We start from the raw sequence: 19,063 nt of genomic DNA, 5'->3' as shown, positions 1-19,063 counted from the left end.
GCCTACTTGGGCATGTGGCTCTGGCAGGCCTTGCCCTTCTCCCCAATCCCATCTGCTTTGCTAAACTGTTAGATTACATTCCTAAAGCTAGCCACCAAGGTCTATTCTATTATTTGGCCATGTCTTCCTCCTGAGACTGACTGCCAAGGTCCAGCTATCAAAGTATTGAAATCCAGCTATCAGAAGCCCCCTTTGGCTGTCCTAATTAACAAGCTCAATTAAAATTAAACACCTCACCCTAATATGGGGTTTCTCCTCGTACCTCTTTAAACTGCCATTTTCCTATGTGCCATGTCTGGGACAAATACCTCTGCCCCATATCCCTTGTCCTCTTCCCCTTCTCCCTCATCCTCTGACTCCTGTCTTTGTCTCTTATTCCCTGCTCTCTGTCCTTCCGGGGCACATAAATCTCCTTTGTGCCAAGAACTTGGTGTTGGGGTGTCTTCAGCCTACTTTGAGGTTCCCTCCAAAACAGCTTCTTGTTTTTTCTCTTTTCTTTTTTTCTTTCTCATTCTATCTCTATATTTTTTCTTTGTCTTTTGAGACAAGAGTCTTGTTATGTAGCCCAGGCTAGCCTCAAACTTGCAATTCTCCTCCTCAGTTTCCTGAGAACTGAGATTATAGGTGTGTGCCACCTCATCTGGCCAAACTCTTAGTTTGTATGCACTTAAAAATGACCTCTTTGCTCTTCTTCTAGGAGTGTGAGTCTCCATAGAACAGAGCCGAGCACAATGGAATGTCTCTATATGTTTCTCACAGGGTGGATCCTGCTCTCATCTGAATGGCTGTTCTGTAGGCATGCTGTTCATCTGTGACCTGGCCTCTGGTGTCACCTTCTTTTATGAAGTTCCCTCCTTTCTTCTTATGCCTTATGGTATCTCTGTGTCTGAGTTTATGAATAAAAAAAGATGGGCTTCAAATATTTCCTGTAACAAGTGTGTGCTAGCCCATAGACTGTAACTGCAACAATAAAGAAACCTAGAATAAAAAAATATTTCCTGTAACCAGTGTGTGCTCTCCCATAGACTGTATTGCTGTGGTATGTCTTTTTGTATGCTGTGAATATGTGTTGCTCTAATTGGTTGGTAAATAAAGCTGTTTGGATTATGGCAAAGCAGCTTAGAGGCAGGTGGGAAATCCAAGAGACAGACAGGAAGAAGAAAGGCAGAGGCAGAGGAGATGCCATCCTGCTGTCCAGGGAGCAGCATGTAATGGCAACAGGTAAAGCCATAGAACATGTGGTGACATACAGATTAATAGAAATGGGATGAGTTTATTTATAAGAACTAGTTAGCAAGAAAATTGAGCCATAGGCCATGGCCATGCAATTTGTAATTGATATAAGCCTTTGTGTATTTACTTGGGTCTGAGTGGCTGCTGGACTGGGCAGGGCACAGGAAAACTTCCAGCTACATTGGCACCCAATGTGGGGCTTCATTTTCAACCTAAAACTTGAGAGAACTTAAAAAAGAATCTAAAAGGGAGCTAAAAACAGCTTCCTGGTGTGTCTCTCAGGCCAGCTGCAGCCTGCAGGCTTGAGCTACTCTATGGTAGGTTTGCAGCATATGAGCTTGACTGGCAGCATGGTGGATTCCTGCCAAGGTGGCTCCAAGCCGTACAGTACACTTAGTGGTTGATTTAGCTTTTGCTAATACAGACACATAAAAAGTTTCTGGGTTACACACTGCTGGAGGGAGGCAGGGACCCACTGCCTCCCAGAGTCAGCATGGCTCCCAGACCTGGAGGTGATGTGTCGAAAAGCTGAAATGGGTGGAGTCAGCAGCCAAGGCTGCTGCTTCAGTCCTAAACATTCAGTTTAGCAGTTTAAAATCTCTCGTGGTCAGAGAAGGATTATAGATTCACAGTAACTCAGATACAGAGGGAATAAAACTCTAAATGGATTTTTAGTGGAAGTGTTTAACTTTGCTTTGCTATGTTACTACCTATCCATGGGTGTCCAAGAAAGATGTAGAGCCCAGGACACAGGCAGTGAGAAACATGCTGGCCAAGTTTATGAAGACAGTCCATGTTACAGTGGCAAGAGTTATGATATTTGGAATGTTAAGGGGTCATTGAGAAAATCCAGCCAGTGGAAGAGATTTTTTAAATATTTCATTCTTTCCTGTTCCTTTACTTATTCGTCCAATATTTCTCCCATTCAAGTTCTAAAAAGGCCTGCTTAGCTCTGAGAGCAGACAAGGTCAGACAGATGTCTTTAGTGTGGTATGGCTGAAGACTTCTTCAACATTAAAAAGAAAAGCTCTAGGCTTATTTATTTTATTTTATACATATGAACCTTTTGCTTGCATGTATGTTTGTGCACTACTTGTGTAGCCAGTGCCCATATAGGTCAGATGAGGGTGTCAGATTTCCTGGAAGTGAAGTCACAGATGGTTGTGAGCCATGTGGATGCTGGGAGTGAACCCGGGTCCTCTAGAAGAACAGCAATGGCTCTAAACTGCTGATCCCTCCCTCCAGCCCCTTCTTCCAACATTTCTAACCAAGATTTTCTCTATAGACGTGTACTTCATTATCATACAGCAATGGCTCTGAACTGCTGATCCCTCCCTCCAGCCCCTTCTTCCAACATTACTAACCAAGATTTTCTCTATAGACGTGTATTTCATAAAATGAAAGGTGTAGTATATAATTAGATTGTTTTTGTTTGTTTTTGTTTTTTGAGACAGGGTTTCTCTGTGTAGCCCTAGCTGTCCTGGAACTCACTCTCTGTAGACCAGACTGGCCTTGAACTCACAGAGATCTGCTTGCCTCTGCCTCCTGAGTGCTGGGATTAAAGGTGAGTGCCACCACCCATCATTGTAATTTGATTTTTAATCGCATTTTTTTTTTTTTTGCCTAAATATTTTTACAATGACATTTTAACATTACAATAGTCCTTTACAGGGACTGGGGAGGTGGCTCGGTAGGTAAATCACATGCCTTGCAAACATGAGGAGCTGAGTTAGGTCCCCAGAACCTACATTAAAAAAAGCCTAGGTGTAATGGCATACACTTGTAATCCCTACTCTAGAGAGGTGGAGCCATGCTGATACCTGGGACTCTTTGGCTAGACAGTCCTACATGGGAAGTTCCAGGCCAATGACAGAATTTGTCTCAATAATATAGTGGGTGACATCTGAGGAATGACACCAGAAGTTGTCCTTTGGTCTTCAAATGCACCTGCACACAGGAACACACACACACACACACACACACACACACACACACACACACACGCATACACACCACAGAGAATTAATTTAAGAATTTAATATCTATAGAACAATTTTGGAAAAAACCACCCACCTTCCCTCAGTTCACATAAACCTCATGTTCAGTAGAGAAGGGCCCTTTGACTCCCTCCCTCCCATCAGGGCTAAGAACAGCTTTCACAGCTGCCCGAGACACTGGTCCCCCACAACAACCTGCAAATGGTGTGACAATAGCAGCCTATTTGTCCAGACTGCATCCTTAGTGGCTGTAAGGCATCTCGTCCAATGAAAGCACTCCGCATGCTGTCTTTTCCCTTAGCACGTGTCCGCCCTGTCGTCCAAGCAGCCAGGCAGCGTGCTTGGCCTGAGCTGCAACTGATCTCACCTTCCCTCCATCTTTCCACTGAGTCCAGCATGGTGCTGTACACCTAGAGAGATCTATAAATATTTTTGATCGACTAATGAATTGGCTTCCACTCGCTGCCTTTTCCTTACTGCCTACTCACTGGCACAGTCCCAGATCAGGCTGGAAGCCAGATATTCACAGGAGAAATTTCCATTTAGAAGTGGGAGCTAGGTTAGTCTTTGCTGTTTGGAACCACAGCGGCTTCCATGGCCACAAGTATGTGCTTGCTCCACAGCTCTTTTTTTCTTTAGATCTTCAATAATAATAAATATATATATATATATATTACATATGTATAATACATACATATATAATATATATTTTATGTTGTTCAAAAGGTTTATAAATTCTTCACAGCAAGTTCAGAAAATGAATGAAGAAGAAAGTTACTTTGATAATGTTTTCATGTCAATAGAAGAGAGTACGGTCTTTAGGGTTTCATGATAGCCAGTTCAAGGGTCCCATTCCTAGGTGAAAGATGGAGAAGGAATTGTGGTGAGAGATTCTCTCTGGTGATTGTGTGTGTGTGTGTGTGTGTATGACCACTTGTATGTATATGTGTGTGAATATAGGAGGAGCTAGGGTCAACTTCAGGTGTACGTTCTCAGAAGATGTACCCTTTACCTTTATGTATGTTGGTGTGTGTATGTGGTTATGTGTGCCCATGCAGTTTAGGAAGATAGAGGAAGTGGTCGGGTGTCCTGCTCTATCATTCCATCTTATTCCTTATGACAAGGTCTCTCACTGAACCCAGAGCTTCACCAGTAATCCTCCTCCTCCCCTCGTTTCCACCTCCACAGTGCTGAGGTTATAGGGGTGCATGGCCATGCCCTTCTTTTAACACGAGTGCTAGGGATTTGAACGAAAGTCTTCAAGTTTGCACGGCATGCATTGACCAAGCCATCCCCTTAGCCTCCACATTCCACTTCTGAGACAGGGTCTCTAACTTGGCCTAGAGCTCGTGGATTGGGCTAGGCTGGCAGGCTGGCAAGCCCTAGGGATACGCCTGTCTCCACCACCCAGCCCAGCTTGACATCCTGGGTGTAAAGGTACCACACTTAAACAGTGAGCACTTTACAGGCCAAGTCACCTCCTCAGCTCCATGGTGATTCCTTGAAGCACATTCAAATCCATAGGATTCTGTTCATGAGCCTAAGATTAAACCAGAAATTGACTTGAAGTGAGAGGAAGCTGAAGACTTTTCTTTTTCTTTTTAGCTGAGGATTGAACCCAGGGCTTTATGCTTGCTAGGCAAGTGCTCTACCACTGAGCTAAATCCCCAACCACAGCTGAAGCCTTTCAAACATTTCCCATGATAATGTTTGGACTTATAAAATAGTTCTCTGCAAAAATAAAGTCACAGTGGATGAACTTCTCCACAAGTACAGTAGAATTTAAAAATATCTGTTCAACTATCAAACCATCTGTCTTAGTTTAATTTTCTTAGGCATGAGTACATCAGTGACTTTCTTTCCTACCAGTCACTGAGGGAAGTCATCTTGTGACTCATTGTTAATTGATTCCCCCATCATCGTATTTACTCATTCACGCTTGATGGGCTAACTAGATACATTAGTTTTGTTTCGTTTGTCCCCAGCCTCCACTCTCCGCTAGGCACAATGGTCATATCTAGACACTTGAGTCTGAAATATCTTCCTTAGTGAGTAGTATTAGGAGGAGAAGGAAGTCAGGCAGGCTCACCAAGAGATGATGTTCATGTTACCGAGGAGCCCACCTTCATATTACTCACTTCCTCCTCTATGGAATGTTTCTGGAACCTGCTTTTCACCAAACAGCAAACATCAGTTACCATTTAGTTTGGGTCTTAAATGCCATACAATAAATGATGTTGAAGGCTTGATACCCCAGCCCATGGTACTGCTGGGAGGTAGAAACTTTAAGGGGTGGGGCTGAGGAAGTTGAAGGGATGCTGGACTGCCCCTTCCTGTCTTTTTTCTGTTTGGTATCTATGGGCTCATTCCTGCCACAAAGCACCATTCTACTACAGCTCTGAAGCGGGAAGGCCAAATGACCATGGACTTCCTTCCCTCAACCCCAATGCCTTGGAGTCTTTCAGGGTCCTACATCTTCCTTAAGGTACTGACTTCATGTTTTCTCCACCAATCCTGAGTAGAACACAGGACGACAGAGAACGTACAGTGATTAGCTCACAAGTTCACATTCCCTCCTTGGGACAGGTTCAGTCCTCAAAATCAACACCCATTGGCTTTGCAGAATAAGTCATTCTTTGAACTGAGACCTCTGACTATAAGAAGCTAGGTCTTGTCATGTGATAGAGTGAAACACACATTATGGGGATCAGAGAATCCTTGAGATGTAGCCCCTTCAGTGGCAACCCACATATCTGGTGCGTGACTAACCTGAGTCTCAGTTTCCCTGTTTCCAATGACTGAACTCAACTCTTTGTCATCACTCACTGACTTGAGAACACTGTTTGGGAACGCATTTTGAGCTGTCGTCTGTGCCGGCTGTTATTTTTCACCTCACTGCTTTGTCCCGAGGCTAACCTAGACTTGGGAAACTACACTGTAGTAGGATGAAGAGCTACAATTTCCAAGAGAAATCCAATATTCCTGGGAGAACAGGAGAGTATGGGGCAGAACCACAGAGAGCAGAGAGCTGAAGGGAATGCCCTGATTCACAGGATGTTCCAGCCTCACCCCTGAGTTGTGCCTATGTGGGACAACCCCAAAGTCTGTGAAACTGAACTATTACACACTTCTGCTGGAGTCAAAGACTAACCCCTAAGTAGTGCACACATGTGACACAGGGGCTTTGAAAACAGAGCTAATGCCTGGACCACTGCCGACTGCATGGAACACAGAGCTGAACTGATTGCCTGGTAAAACCAAGCAAAACCAGTAAGCCAAATGCCAACAGCAAAAATGATTTCCCAAGGGACCCAGGGTCTCATAAAGCAAAACCAGAATGTCCAAGATTCAAGTCAATATGGTTTGGCATGCAAAGGACTAGAGAAACACACTCAACCCTGAGAAAAGTCACCCTCAAAATGTCAACTATAAGGTGACAGAGATGTTGGAATTTCTAGAGACATTTGTAGCAGCTGTTTTAACTGTGCCTGACATGAAGCTAATATCCCGGAAACAATGGGAAGCCAGGAGTTCTTAACAGAGTCATGGAAACCATAAGAACATTCTAGAACTGAAAAAAAAAAAAAACTCTACAATAACAAAAAGTACACTGGGTAGGCTTGACAACAGAATGGAGATGGCTGAGGAAGGTGCCTTGAACTTGATGATATAGATGCTGTCTAATCTGATGAACAGAAAGGAAAAAAACACCGAAGAAAAAAGAATGGAGGCTGAGGGGCCTGTAGGGCCACACTAAGGGTCTAATTTGAGTGTTCCTGGAGCCTCATGAGAGGAGAAAGAGATTGAAGTAGAAATCCTGTTTTATGAAACAGTAACATCCTGGCATGGTGGCTCGCACCTGTTCTTATAGAACTCGGAAAGCAAGCGGAGGAAGAAGGACAGCCATTATTGTGAGGATACCCTGGGCTACAGAGTGAGTTCCAGACCAGCCTGGGTTTCAGGGTCTCAGACAGGAAAGGAAAGAAAAGAAAAAAGAAAAGGAAGGAAAGGAAAAGAGAGAGAAAGAGAGAAATATATAATAACTAAATATTTCACAAATTTAGAATAGAAGACATACATTTATAGATCCAAACAATGATGACTAATTAACACACACACACACACACACACACACACACACACACACACACACACACACACACTGAGTCTCTCCAGAGGAGAAAAAAAATAAAGATGAACAAGTGAATAAATAATTATCAAGAAAGAAAAGGCAGACAGGCAGGAAGGAAGGAAGGAAGGAAGGAAGGAAGGAAGGAAGGAAGGAAGGAAGGAAGGAAGGAAGGAAGGAAGGGTGATCCTTCTTTGAGAGGCGTAATAAACACCAAGACTGTTAGTTAGCAAATATCCCCCACTAAATCAGTAGCACCAGGAGTTAATCAGTACAAGGGTTCAGTCACAGCAGAAGGTGTTCTCAGAGTAACGTACCCCATGAAGCCATCATTAGAGAACAACACAAACAGACCCCTCCTCAGCAGTCATTTGTGACTTTGCAAAATTTCATTTTCTTTTGGTGGAGTTACACTTCAGTTCTGTTTGTCCTACAGGAGACAGTTTTAATTTTATGTATGCTCTGCTTTAATATCTTCTACCAGTTACCCCACCATATGTTTTTGTATCAAAAATAATAGTATAAAGAGATGGAGAGATGGCTCAGTGTTTCACAGCTTGTTTTTCCAGAGGACCTGGGTTCAATTCCCAGCACCCACACAACGGCTCACAAACATTGGCAATGCCAATCTCAGAGGATCTGATGCTCTCTTCTGGTGTTTTTGGACACTGCATGCCGGCAAATACCCACACACATGGGGAAAAAAAAGCTACGAAGCTTAAATTAAAAAACAAACAAACAACGCTTCTGCCATCGTTGTTGCTGTTATGATTCCTACAATCCAACTTCCCCCAAAAAAACCTTACAGAACACAGACACTACACACAAGTAATTACTAAGTATAAGCCAAAAGTATTTTATTGGAAACTCACCTCTTTTGGTAAGTTTTATTAAGTTATTTCATGAATGTGGGTAAGGTCACCTATTATTAAAGTGAGGAAGCTTGAGGACCAATTTTGTTTTGTTTTTACATCTTTACTCAAATAAAGAGACTGGAATGGATGAAAAAGGCTGTTACAGAAATATCACTCAAAACCTCCCCAAGAGACATGAGAAGTGTGGCACGGTGAGAAAATATCAAAAATATTTGAGTCATCAGTGTCAGGGGAAATGGAAATATAAATCTATCCCAAACTGTAACTATTCATCCATCTGGGTTATTTCAGCCACTCATTGTTTTTTATTAGGCTAATTTATATCTTTGTGGATAAGTTAACTTGTAAAAATAAAAGATAGAACATATAATTATTAATTATAGACATACAAAAAAACCAAATACATCTGCAGCACTTTATCCTGTGGAAGTTCCAGAGGAAGATGCAAATTTAACATCATTAAATAAATTCATTCTTGTATTACAAATTGTGTCTTTTGAACTGGATGGAAGGTCTTTCTGATTATTTTATAAGCTTAGAATTGTTTATTATTATTTGTATGATAGTGGTGGTTCTGTCCTTCTCAAGTTCACCCTTCATGACATCAGTGTACAGGTTGGCTAGAGTGTAGATCAGCATCAGTTTTCCTTAAAATGTTCTTTCTGACACTGATTGATTGGGTTGGGAGCCACAGCATACTTGGGGAACCCAGAGGACAACCTGCAGGAGCTGATTCTCCTCACCATGTGGAGTCCAAGTGTCAACTCAGGTCATCAGACTTGGTAGTAAACACCTTTATCCACCAGTGAGTCACTGTCTTCAGTGTTTTAAAGGAAGATTTAGAACTTGTACGTTTATAAGAGGATCCTCCTCTAGGAATAAGAATCACTCAGTGTCCTCACCCATCAAGCCAAACAAGCATTCTCAAATGCAGCCCCTTCTCTTCCCACTTGCTAGATTTTTGCTTCCTTGAACAGAACAATTTACTAAAGTGTGTTAGAGACAGAACTTCTGCTAATATGGATACTAAGATGAGCAAGAAGCTTTTCATAAGTAAAACAGAGAAGGAATTACAGGAAATAAAGTGAGATGGTTCAACTGTATCCATCACAAGCCCCTCATCAGGAAGAAGCATCTTAGGAAAAGTACACACAGACAAGAATTCACATGTTTCTTCTCTTAAAACACCACGCTCGGACACTTCTGGAAGGCTTCTGCATGGCCATGTGCACAGTCTGAAGATTGCTAAAATAAACACAGGGACCAGTTTCCGTCTATGGCTTTGGTGTGATTTGTACTTATAAAGCCCAAATTGAAATTGAACTTTTCACTGGAGCACTGCCAAGATGCAGGGCCTTTGGGAGGTAAGTAGGTGACAGGGTTGGGGGCACTCTCAAGGTCAAAGAGTGTGGGGGCACACTCATGATGAGTGGAGACTTTCATGAGAGTTTTGGTTTAAGTCTTGCAGGATGCCCTCTAGAGGGACAAGGTTAGTCACCACAGAGTAGGCAGTTATGGAGCCAGGCTACTTCACAGGCTCAGCCATCCCCCAGTCTACTTCTGTTCTTCACTAAAACAGCATGGGGCCCTCACCAGGTGTGACCACCTGGTCCCAAACTTCCCTGCAACAAGATCCAGGAGCCCAAACAGTCTCTTTTCTTTATAACTTACTCGGTCTTAGGTATTTTATGATGACACAAGAGCACTGAGACATAAGGCATGAAGAAGAAACATCCCCAGTTCTATACTACCCAAGGCTCTTCCACTTTAGCAAGCCCCTGTTAAACACTTTCAATTACTAAAGAAGTTTAACTAGCTAATGCTCTCTTTCCCCATAGAAGGACATTGGAAGAATCACTGTCCTACTCAAGAGGTCATTCTGAAGAAAGATTGGATACAGGAAGTGAAGGACTGTCCGCAGCACGAACTCAGGGTAGCTACCAGGTACCCATAACCTCCCAAAGGCTCCACTCCCAATACCAATAACTGTAGGGCAAGTAACTCAATATATGGATTTTAAAGGACAAACACAATGATTTCCAAACTGAGATTCTGCACAATGATCAGCCTCAGGTGCAGAGACAATGAGTCAAACTGAATTGCGTGCTTGCCAGTCCGAAAGCCTACTTAACTTGGTTCTGGAAAATCAGATTGGCCTGTGCAGTGGTGAACACTGAGTGCCAATCTGACTGGACTGGCAATCACCTAGGAGACAAATCTCTGGAAATGTCTGTGAGGGAGTTTCCAGATTGGGTTAACTGAGGAAGATAGTCTCACCCTAAGTGTGGCTGGTACCACAGAGGAGACTGGGGTCTCAGACTGAAGAAAAAAAAAAAAGCCAGCTAAGCACCAACATCAATCTCTCTCTGCTTTCCAGTTGTGAATGCAATGTGACCATCCTGTTCCTCCTGAAATGTCATCCCCACCATGATAGGTTGTACCCTCAAACTGTGATCCAAATAAACCTTTTCTTAAATTGTATTATGGGGTATTTTGTTACAGCAATGAGGCAGGTTAATAATACAGCCAGCTTTCTTGGTGTGGCCCCAGTTTGACTGATTCTTATTGCTAGAGAGTGCGGGGGTAGGGGGAGGTGGGGAGAGAAAGATCTCATAAGAACCAGACAGTCTATTGTGAACAGAAACGAAACAGAAAACAAGATAGTCAATCGGGATGCCACCCCAAGTATAGATCATTTGAAATGTGCGCCCACAGCTTAGACAAGAGCTTCTGCTCACTGGTACTTATTCTTGGCCCCGTGACAGCTGCCATCACACAGTGGTCATTCAAAACAACAAACAAATCTCCAGCAAATCCCAGAATTCCTCTGGATTTCCATGTTATAGCACAAAGTAACGGGTTATTTTCTCTCCAAATTAAGAGAGTTTTGGAAAGTCCCACTGTTTGAATATGGCGTAGCCCAACAGGACCCTCAGTGTTTCTCTGGCACATCAATCTTAAACACTAAGGCCACACTCCCCTTCTCCACTTGTTTGAGAGGTCAGCAAGAAGCCGGGACTATCAGATGATGTCTAGTTACTAGCTAGGGTAGATGAACACTTGTTCATAATAATCAAGGACTCTGATCCGGGGTTCCACAGGTCCTATGCAGGGCTGAATATCGAGAAAGGGGAAAACCTGTCAAATAATTTCTTAGTGAAAGAAGCCATGCTCTTTCCCAAGTGAGAAAATGATTTATAAAGACAAATACAAAGTGAGACTCCCTTGGACATAAAACTCACATAACAAAAAGCCAGTCTCATGGGATTGCACTCATCTGACACCCTTTATGCACCCAGCCATCTCCTCCACCACTGCTTGTGAACCTGTTTAGTGTTCCCATACTTCAGAAAAATAGTTGTTACAATCAGAATTGAAATAGACGAAACTCAGGACCTCAGATCTCATCATGTTATCTGGGGCTTGAGGAATGATAAGCTAGGCTTACATCGTCAGTGGAAATGTCACTAAAACTCCTAGCACAGGGATGGGGCATAGCTTAGGTGATAAAGTGCTTACCTTGCAAGCATAAGAACCTAAGCCCAAGCATGTCCAGAACCTAGTCAAAATGCCCAAACATGGTACTAGACACTTGAAATCTCAAAACTGGTAAGGCAGGTGGAGACAGATGGGTTCCCGAGGCTCCCTGCCCAGCCAGCCCAGCCTAGCGGGTAAGTTCCAGGCCAGTGAGAGACCCTGTCTTAAACACAAGTTGAATAGTGCTTAAGAAACAATATCTAAGGTTGTTTGTCTTCCATATTTGCATACACATGTGAACATGTGGAGGGAGGGAGGGAGGGAGGGAGGGAGGGGGGGGGAGAGAGAGAGAGAGAGAGAGAGAGAGAGAGAGAGAGAGAGAGAGAGAAGTATACACTCTTAAAACACATGGAGAAGGTCTCCAAAGCAGCAATCTTATAAAGGGAAAAGCTTCTATGCTTATCAGCTAGAGAAGGACCATAGCGATCAGGGAATATTTGTCAAAGATCATAACATGACTTCCATGTGACAATACAGATTATTGTTAAAAATGTAATGATGAATTTTAAGAAAATGAGAGTTAGCAGGGCATAGTGGCACACACCTGCAAACCCAGTACTCCAGAGATGGAGGCAGGAGGATCACAAGTTCAAGATCAATCTTGACTCTCTAGGGAGTATAAAGCCACCCTAGGCTACCTGAGATGCTATCTCAAAAACAAACAAAGAAAAAATGAAAATAACAAACAAACAAACAAACAAACAAACAAACAAAAAGTGATGGTGAAAAAAGGTAAGATTATATAAGCCTTTAAAATAAACAGAAAAAAGTAATAAGATCCAAATGATGGTTGTTTAGGATCTCATATACATGCTATAAAATTGCTTCACAATTTAATTGGGATGATTAACAGAAAAGTTGGAGGGACTGGGGAGCAGCACAGGGCACTGAAGGCAGAGAGCCGCACAAGCCAGGTGGCAGCCTCGTTCTCTCAGTAAAGCCCTCTGATTTCTTTAGTAGCCTGCTTGAGATGTAACTCACACAGCACTCAACTCATGCACTTAAAAGGGTCCAATTCAGTTACTTTTATAAATCTCACAGATCTGTTCAACTGTCACTGATTTCACAAAGTTGGAAAAGGGTAGAGGGTAGCGGTGGGCACAGGAGGAGTTAGGGGCAGAGACTGGGAGATGAATGTGGTAAAATACATTGCATGCATGTACAAAAGTCTAAAAAAAAAGACAAATATTATATTTAAAAATAAAGAAGTGAGCCGGGCGGTCGTGGCGCACGCCTTTAATCACAGCACTCAGGAGGCAGAGACAGGCGAATCTCTGTGAGCCTGAGGCCAGCCTGGGCTACAAAGTGAGTTCCAGGAAATGCTCCAAAGCTACACAGAGAAACCCTGTCTAAAAAAAAAAAAAAAGAAAGAAAGAAAGAAGTGGAGTGTGGTGGCGCACACCTTTAATCCCAGCATTGGGGAGGCAGAGGCAGAGGCAGAGGCAGAGGCAGAGGCAGAGGCAGAGGCAGAGGCAGGTGGATCTCTGAGTTCCAGGCCAGCCTGGTCTACAGAGTGAGTACTAGGACAGCTAAGGCTACACTAGAAACCCTGTATGAAAACCTAATAAATAAAATAAAAATAAAAACAAAGAAAGAAACCTTGTGGTACCCTTTTCACTTCCCCATCCTAACCAATAACCCATTTGTTGATAAAGATTTCTTAGAAACATTTTCCTAGGAGTAGCAGATTCATGCAATATGTGGTCTTTCGTGAGTTCACATAGCAGGATGCTATTGAGGTTTACCCATGTAGCATGTTACATACAGTACTGAACCCCTTTCTGTGTGCACACACATGTGCTAATGTGTGTGGAAGCCAGAGGCCAATGGCAGATGTCTTCCTCAGTCACTCTCCACTTTAGTTTTTGAGACAGGGTCTCTCACTGAATCTGTTTCCCCAGTGCTGGGGTTACAGGCACAAGCCACTGCAGCCAGCTCTTATGTGGATGCTGGGGTTCAAACTCAGGTCTTCGTGGCTGAGTATCAAGCCATTTCCCCAGTGCTGCCTTCCCGTTAATAATATCCCATTGCATAGATCGATCATATTTTCCTGTTCACTCATCAGTAGATGGGTATTTTTCTGGTGTTTCCATCTCTTAGCTGTTACCATTGGGGCATCTATGAACCTGTGTATAGTTTTTGCTGTTGTTCCTTTTTAAAATGTATTTTTATGTGCAGTCCTGGGATTTGAACCCAAGGCCTTGCTCATGATATACAAATGCTCTTCCACTGAGCTATACTGTTAACCCTGTGTATATTTTTCTTTTTCATGGCCATGTTTGTATTTCTCTCAAATACAGACTTAGTATACGTGAACTGCTAGGTCATACAGTCGCTCTGTGTTTAACTCAAGGGACCATGGTTTTTCAAATTAAACACAGCATTTATATTATCATCAGCAGTGTTTGAGGGCTGCAATTCCTCCACACTCTCACCAACACCTGGGATTATCTGGTTTTTTAATTACAGCCACACTAGTGAGTATGGCATGAAATATCACTGTGGCTTTGATTTGCAATTACCCGATGGATAATGATGGACATCTTTTTATGGCTTTAGTGGCCATTTATCATCTTCTTTGGCATATTTTGACATATTTTTTATTAGTAAATTAGAAAGGCTGTTTATATATTGTGGATCCAAATTCCTTATCAGATATACAATCTTATATACTTACACTTTGAAAGTTATCTTTTTACAACTCTTTTGTTCTACTTCTAAACTTTGAGATATGTTCAGGACTGTTCCTTTAAATACCGCATAGGCTTGGCATATTCTGATGTATAATACATAATCAATGAATTAAGAATAAAACTAAACCTCATAATAAAGATATTTGTTAGGAGATATGCAAAGCAAAAAACACCATCGTGTCTAAAAGAAGTTAATGTTGTTCTTGTGAGTGTTTAATTTCTGGGCATTCTTCAAGCAGTTGGAGAGTCTAGCCATCAGAGCCCAAGGTGGGAAGGAGCCGTCTGCTGTCAGAAGAAAAAAAATCTACTTCTCTCTGTGTCCTTCATCCCTCTAAACTAAGGATGGTGTGTGTGTGTGTGTGTGTGTGTGTGTGTGTGTGTGTGTGTGTGTGTGTATGTGCGCACGCGCGAGCGCGCACAGGGAAAATTGTTACTGGTGAAAATTAACTAAACTTCAAACTTCAATCTGTCAATGCAATGAAACTTGGTAGTACCATTCCTCTCCATAATCTCTGTGGCCACTTTTTGTTTTCTATAAATTTATTTTATGTTTATGAAAGTGTCTTGTCTACATATATGGCTGTGCACCATGTGTCTGCTCAGTGCCTGTAGAAGCCAAAAGCGGGTTGTGAGCTGCCATATGGGTGCTGGGAACTGAACCCAGGTCCTGTGGAAGAGTAGCCAGTGCTCTTAACTGCTGAGCCATCTTCTGCACCCCACCCCACCTCTCCTTGGTCACTTTTGACTTAAAATAGCCAAGCTGAGTAGTTACTCAACAGACCACATGGGCTGCAAAGCCTCTGATTTCCCAGCTCTTCAGTCAGGAAGTAGAGCAAGCCCCACATCATGTTCCAAAGCCTCCAATTTCCCAGCTCCTCAGCCAGGAAGTAGAGCAAACCCCACACCAAGTCCTATCAACAAGCCAAACACAGTCTCATCTCAACCACAAGTGGAAAAAACCCATTCCCTGCTTGCAAGAGTGGTTGGTAATTGTCATGATTTCTCACAGTCAGCTTCTTTTTCTTTTCATCCTTGTGTCCTAATTTTATTAAGGGTTTTCAGATTTGAGGACTCATGGGGAAACATGTCTTCTCTTGGAAAAAAAAAAAAGTACAGTCTTGTCAAGAAAGCATGCCCTGGCATCAAGCCACTGATAATTATTTCCACCAGCTTTTGGTGATCTCAGCGCAGAACCATGTGCGCTCTAACATGCTCTCAGCCCATAACCATGCAGAGCTAACAGAACTATCAGAAGTCCTCCCTGCCCTCAGCAGGCTTGTGTTCTAATTAAACCTGGCAAACAGAAATCACTCCAAAGATGGTAACACCACTGAAACCTTACATGAAGTGGTCCCAGCTATGTCACCAAGACTGCTGAGGCAATTTCCTGAAATGAAAAGATATCTAGCCAGGTATGGAGGTGCACACCAGGAATCCAGCATTCAGAAGACCGAAGCAGGGCTGTGAGTTTGAGGTCAGCCTGGGATAGTGGTGAGTTCCTGGCCAGCTCAGGTAGAGTGAGTGGGACTCTGCCTCACAGAAAGCAAGCAAGCTAGAGGTGTTGGTGCGTACCTGTAATCTCAGCACTGAAGAGGTTGAAGCAGGGGGATTGCTAAGAGTTTGAAGTCAGGCTAGAGTTTCATAGTGAGGCACTGTCCACCAACAAACCAAAGAGCCAAACAAACAGATGAAATTGAAGCAGGCAGTAAACGCAACAGTGCTCTGCAAGCAATTCTGATAAGCTAAGTTTTATCCTAAGTTTTCTGGGCTTTTGAATTCGCCTAACTATATCGGCAAAGGCTCTTATCTTGATTGCTCAATGTTCACCTCCACCTGGCCTTTTTGGATCCAATTCTTAATAACAAGTCCTGAACATCCTAAAAACACTCAAAGAACATTTGGGTTCCCATATTGCTAACGCACAGCCTCTTTGTGGTGCTGATGAGAATAAATATTCTCATGTGCATGGCAGACCATCAGCCTAAAGGTGATGGATGACAAGATTGCTGATGTCACAAACAAGCCCCTATGGGGCAGTCAGAGAGCAGCTGCAGGGTGCAGGGTACCGGGTTCAGAGCGGCCCCTTCAAAGCCTCAGTTGCGTTTGCATTTTTTAGAAGTGACTCATGGCCTCAAGTCAGGTTCTGCAGAGGAGCCAGATCTCTTTCCTTCTAGCACCTTCGGAGAGAGGTGGCATTGGCAAGATCCATTTCAATGAAAGCCACCCAGGAACCCTTGGGAGATTCAGAGCAGAGCAGTGGGGACCCCTCGAAGTTAGACCACCCCAGGGTGCGGTAGCTGTCGGTTGGCAGGCTATGGGTGTCCCCCCAGCCCCCGGAACTCGCGGTCCTCAGCGTCGGGCGAGCAGCTGGAGCGCTGGGTTGCACTGACCCAGATGAGGACCGCTCGGGCACCGTGTTGCCCACATCCCAAGTCCAGGCATCCCCAGTACTCGCACCTGGGTGGCCTCAGCTCTCTGAGCCCGCGTTGCCTTTCTTCACCGCGTCCTGGCCATCTCCCACCCGACCCGGGGCGCGCAACTTGCGAGCGCTCGCCCAGAGCCCAGGCAAGCCCCCCCCCCCCCCCCCCATCTCTCCCAGTCCCCACCCCGCGCTCTAGCCTGACCTGCTGCGGAACCCAGGTCCCGGCTTCGGTGATGCAAAGCCGGCTTCGGTCACTCTCGCCCTCCTCCCGCAGGCCCTGCGCTGCCTCCGCCTCCCCCCTGCACGGGAGCCCGAGCCGGTCACGCTGCTCGCGGGGAGAGTCGCCCGCGGCTTCCGGCAGCTCCAAATACAGACGCGCGCGGGAGGGGCGGGAGCGCCCAGCTGAGGGCGGGGGTGGCAATAAAGGGAGCAGAGAGGAGGCGCAGATGGGCCGTAGGAGAAGAGATGGGAGGGCAGAGGCGATCGCCAGTGCAAGCAGGAAATGCCTTCGTCTCTTCCTGCAGGTTTGCAAAGAGGTCTGAAAAGGTCTAGTGGCTCCTGGCTGTGGGGGATGCACAGTGACCCACGCAAAGAGAGGGGTAATGAGGTAAACTCGAATGTCCTCTAACTCGAAGAAAAGGATAAAGGGATGCAGACCTTGTTATCTCTTTAGATAGATTGTGGATCCAGGACAATTGATACTCCTTTACAATGTTGTTCAAAAGTAACTTATATACAGCAACTTTAAAAAGTCATCTGATTATTTAGAAACAAATATAACCCGGACCAACCTACTTCTGCAACTGTTTATTTGTGGACACCGCCCCTTCTTCTATATATATGGTTCATGCTTACAAAACTGGGAGCTTTTCCTCTCCGGCTAGCATAATTATCTAAAAAGGATTGATTTCCGATTTTCATTGGAGGTTATTTCAGTCTGGAGTACTGGACACGAAGCGCTTCATTGAATGAATGCCAGGGGGGACTGCAGATGAAGGGGAGTGGGGAGGAATGTAATAGCTTATGTTCTTTTTCTGTTTAATTTTTGAGGCAGAGTCTCAGTGTGTAGCCTTCACTGGCCTGGGACTTACTATGTAAACAAGGCTGTCCTTGAACTCACAGACATCCTTCTGCCTTTGCCTCTGCCTCTTGAGTGCTGGGATTAAAGGTGTGCACTACCACCGTGTCTGGCACTACAGCCATTCTTAAAGCAAACTCTTAAAACTGCGGTAAAAGAGACTCTGGCAATGTCATTGTTCTCTGTCAATGCTAAAGTCACATTTAATCCAGCTCTCTGTGTTATCAAAAGCACACAACTGTGAAGGTGTTCCTAGCACACTTTATTCTTAGCCAACAATGGTGTTCTGGGACAAGCACCTCTTCACTCTCTCTTGTCTGAAATAAAGGGCAACAGTGATGTAAACACTGACCTAAGGACATGAACCACAGCCTGAAGCCAGAGCTAGAGCTGTTCATATCCCATGTGTGCCTTCCATAGGGTAGCAGTCAGTAAATCTGTGATGAATAACAGACAGATGAGTGAGTGAATGGATAGATGAAAGTGTAGATGTAACTAACCATAAGCATTTAGCTGGTTAAGCTTTTAGGCTTTGGAGCAGCAGTTCAGCTGAGATTCATTCTGGATGAGGAATCAGAAGCTTCCAGTCTGAGGAAACAGATCAGCTGAGGAACTGGCAGGTGAGGTAGCTGTGGCTTGTTCTGTCTCTCTGATCTTCCAGCATTCACCCCAATAACTGGCCTCAGGTTTAATTTTATTGATAAGAACTAATAAGATTCTTGCTGCATCAAAGGGATATAAATTTAGAGCATTTGTGTCTCATGAATGCAGAAAAATACGACCCATTCTAATATGAGTACTTATTGTTCATTTACATACATGTACTTGAATGAACACACACTAATATATGGGGTTTGTGAGACAAGATCTTGTTATATATAAAACTCTCAGCCCCCAAACTCATGGCAATCCTCCTGCTTCCACCTCCTAAATGCTGAGATTACAGGCATTCACCATACCTGTAAGTACACTTTCAAAGCACCAACTTCTTCAATTACCAACAGAATGCTTCTTTTCACTTAATCCAGCCATCTTCTGTGTGTGGGAAATTGGTCCCAGGGCCTGCCACAGATAACAAGATCTGCAGATGTGTAAGTCG

At 43.9% G+C, this 19,063-nt stretch overlaps 1 protein-coding gene across 1 annotated transcript in view; it reads right to left on the bottom strand.

The window, feature by feature from the left end:
* Cap2 (cyclase associated actin cytoskeleton regulatory protein 2) overlaps positions 1-17,366 on the bottom strand; it is a 143,868-nt gene extending 126,502 nt beyond the window's left edge. Inside the window, exon 1 of the mRNA XM_036189137.1 lies at positions 17,089-17,366. The gene's annotated coding sequence lies outside the window, so the exon portion shown is untranslated. The remainder of the gene's footprint in view (positions 1-17,088) is intronic.
* Positions 17,367-19,063: the final 1,697 nt, after the last annotated feature.

Source organism: Onychomys torridus, chromosome 5, assembly GCF_903995425.1.
Source record: "Onychomys torridus chromosome 5, mOncTor1.1, whole genome shotgun sequence".
NCBI classification, from domain to species: Eukaryota; Metazoa; Chordata; class Mammalia; order Rodentia; family Cricetidae; genus Onychomys; species Onychomys torridus.
The sequence above is the reverse complement of the archived record's forward strand: the minus strand, read 5'-3'. Positions and strand labels throughout refer to the sequence as shown.